Genomic DNA, 4,136 nt, shown 5'->3' on the forward strand with positions numbered 1-4,136 from the left:
CACTTCCCTTGTCTCCCTTCATAACACTCAAACGTCTTGCGCCATCTGACTAAATGCAATAAGGATAGACTCTAGATTTCAAGTTTTTTCTCGTCACACATTCATTTGTTCTGCATCTGTTTCAATAGGGTGTCTGGGCCTGGGGGGCAATCGTAACACAATACATTTCAATCACAAATAATCTATGATGACACTCCCAGCTAACAAAAATATGTTCTAACGTCATTCTGCTAATGTTCCCATTAAGTAATGAAAATGTTATTCCTGAATGTTCTCTAAACTTTCACAACTTTAAGTGTTAAGGGAGCATTCAATTTAACCATTTTGCAACCATAATTTTGTAATATTCTCTGAACATTCTGAAACGAGTAGTAACTGATTTTGAGATACAAATTTTGCATATATCCAACATTCTTCTCATGCTGTCAGCAGTTCTTCTTTGCAATAAACAGTTTGTTTGAATGTCATGCTACTAGTTATAGCTACAGCTATGCATCTCCTTAGTCATTGGTTAACTCCCGCCTATGCTTGCCTGCTATGAGCCAAAGAAAGAAAAAATAGAATGCATGATGGTTTGGTCGTGATAGTGCGTCATCTGCACAATAATCTGATGTCAACTTCCTCTTGTCTTCTGTGAATTATGACATCCCACACAAAGGTCTTAAAGAAATATCAGTCTATTACAGGCCTATTTGCATTACTGCTTTGAAGTAAAGGCTGGCCACCACAGAGACTATGTATGCCATAAAATATGTACTTTCAATATTTTCATGTTGTTAAAATATGTGTGTGTGTGTGTGTGTGGGGGGGGTATATATATTATGGGGTATATTTTATACCCCATAAAATATTTGAATTCCTCACCATCATCTTCATCTGGACATATTCGTGACAGAGCACCAGACCTCAAAAGAATGGAGATTGCCTCTGGCCCTCAGGGGCTACAACTTTTATTTTTCGAAACGGCAGAGACATGGAGGAATACGTGGAGGAGTTTCTGAGCGTCTGCCATTGTGCCACCTGATCTTCTTTTACAGTGGGCGAGGTAGAAGAGGATCATGCCGCCAGTGTCTAGCCCCACTTTACATCAATCACCACCCCAAAACCAGACCCAGTGCCCACGCCCACTAAGGAGAAAGAGCCAGATCCCACCGCACACCAAGAGACCCAGCCAATGCCCGTTACGGAGCCTGAGCCAGAAGCCTTGTCCATTTGGGAAGAGAAGCCTGAGGTCCCAGCTGACCAGGTGTGTGAGCCGGCCATCGCATCCGAGCCAGTGGGAGTGTAAATGAAGCTAAAGGGGAATGATTGGCTTTTAGACTGGAGTGCAGAGGTAACGCTTCCCACCCTAATACCAGCCCACTTTCTCTTCTGCCATTTAAAATTCTACCCATTAATGAATGAATTTTCATAGCTGGAATCCCTATCTAGCACATTATTGTCTTTGCCGCTGCCATCCCTGCCTCTGCCTCCGCTCCCAACCTTTCTCTCCAATATGTTTCAACGCCAGCCATTCCTTCGACCCCGCCTCCGCTGGCTCCCCTCAGCCCTTCGGCTCATCCAGTGGCTCCACCATTCAACTGAATCCACCTTGGGACTTCGGGTCACCAGCTCCGCTGTGGCATGGGGATTTCCTGACTCTGCTTCGTCCCTCTGAGCCCTCAGCTCCACCTCGGACCTTTGACCAATCTGCTTTTTCCATCATCTTCATCTGAACCAGATCGTGACAGGTAGCTGATTTTAAGATTCATTTTATGGAGATTGTGCTCACAAACAAATGTTGGGTCAATTATTTTAGACCAGAGCATAAATAGAAACATTTATATTATATTTATTAAGTCAAGGCACCTTCATTTATATAGCGCTTTTAACAATATAGATTGTTTCAAAGCAGCTTTACAGTGATAATAGGAAATTAAAGTAACAGAGATTGTTTTGGCTTTACAGCAGCTCTAGAATAAAGTCATTGTCCAGCTAAAGTTAGTTTTGATTGATTCATTTCCGTTGCAAAGATCATTAGTTATTACTGTAACTTAATGCTAACACGACACCGTTCTCACAGAAAACCCTTAACGCGGTCCGGCTGCTCATTCACACAACAACATTGCCTGGTGGCTCGAGAATGCAAACCTTGAAATAGGTTCCTAAACTTCAAAAACGTGAATCTGTTAAAACGCTGACAATGTGCACATGCATATTACGTGTTTAGTCTACAGGTATGCGCGTTTGAATATATGTGCACAGTAGGGCTGGGTATCGATTCAGATGTTCAAATTCGATTCGATTTCGATTCACAAGCTCACAGTTCGATTCGATTTCGATTCGATTTCGATTCTCGATTCGACTATAATGAATATAGATGTAATACAAATCTCAGTCTAAATATCAGTTATCATTTTTTAGACAATTTTCTTTTACATTGATCTCACAATGTTTGTTTTTACAATGGGGTAATTTTTTTGTTAAGAGTTTATGCAACACATGGAAGCTTGATTTCAATCTTTGAATTAAATTGAAAAAAGTAGCACAAATAAATACAATAGAATAGGCCTAAAGACACAAATAAAGAGACATAAAAAGAAAAGTTTTTGGGTAGGTCAGAAATACTACAGAAACTGAATAAAGTAATCCAATGTAAAATAACACTGGATAGTCTTTTAGTCCTGACTGAATTAAATACATAGGCTATTAATTCTGATTCCTTACAATTAATGCTATATTTTGTTGTTTTGACAACAAAATGAACGACAGACACATATGGCTGCGTTCACTTAAAGTAACACTATGTAGTTTTTCAACCTTCATAATATATTTCCAAGACCCTTGTGATGGTACATCGACTTAAAATAAGTTAAATGACACGTCTGCCATAGCCTGACGTGGTCTGTATCGCTTTTACTGGCACTATGTAACTTCGGGTTTCGGGTAGGAACCCGTGCACAAAAAGAACTACAAAATTCGACTGCTTTACGGCATACGTCACTTCCCCCACCACTTCCTCAAATTGTCTGTGGCCATTGCAGACATCCCAAGTCTCTCGGGAGTCTCCTGCGTCTCCCTGATGCCCGCAAATTAGTTCAGATCTGCCGGAATCTAGAGCGCGCATGCGAGACAGAACATACTGCGCGCATAACATACATAGCGCGAGCACGGCTGAGAGAGAGAGAGCGAGAGACCTTGCGAGTGTGCCTCACGAAAGCTAGTCAACCCGCCACCAGCCACATTTTAAAAAACGATTAATCGAAAAATCTATTTTTTTTTGCCCAGCCCTAGTGCACAGGCGTGTAGTCTTTCTTTACAAATTGACCTCAACCAATTACTTGTCTGGCCTTAAAAATTCATAATACAGAATATTTTGTTGCTTCCGCATATCCATGTGAACTGGAATCATTTTCACAACATTTTATCTCTACAGAGATTAAGGGAAGCAAACGTTCACAGGGGAGAGACAAAGTATAGAAATTGCTTTATATTTCCAGGTAAATTGCATCTTAATCTATTTTTAAGATCTTGGGCTTTACTATAGTCCAGAAGACTCAGCAACCCCCACTGCTCTCTCTAGGAAGTTCTCTTTCTCTCACACCCCTCATCAGTCAGTTGCTTTTATCATAACCACTTGATTTACAATGGTGCTGTGGTATTTGATTGCAAATGTTGCATAGGCCTACATAGGAAGTGACAAATTTGCCATTTGGTTGAAGTCTAAAATTTACATTTTGAATGAGCGTTATTTGTGATGTAGTCAATGTCAAACCGGTTCCTTCTGGTGTTTGTGGTATTGTCATGTTCCCTTTTGTAGTTTTGCAATATAAGCTAGGACTACTGCAATTAGTTATTTTGGGTCTGTTTTACACATGTAAGGAAAGAAATAGCCTACAGGCTTAAAGGCACACTATGCAAGACTTGTACCTTAATATAACAGCTTCAAAGTCATTTCGGTAAACAAACTCATAGTAGGGCGAATCATCCTGGTAGTAAAGTTTGGGGGGGACGCCGATGGAAAAACCAGCAATGCAAGTTTGAGAGGAGCGCCCACGACAAATCTCGCGAGAATCACAACATGCTTTACGGCAACGACGTCACACACATCAACAACAAAATATGAAGCATGAAGACACTTTTTTCTTCGCTATTGT

The sequence above is a fragment of the Rhinichthys klamathensis genome, unplaced genomic scaffold (assembly GCF_029890125.1).
Source record: "Rhinichthys klamathensis goyatoka isolate OS25496 unplaced genomic scaffold, OSU_Roscu_1.1 h1tg000323l_1, whole genome shotgun sequence".
NCBI lineage: Eukaryota > Metazoa > Chordata > Actinopteri > Cypriniformes > Leuciscidae > Rhinichthys > Rhinichthys klamathensis.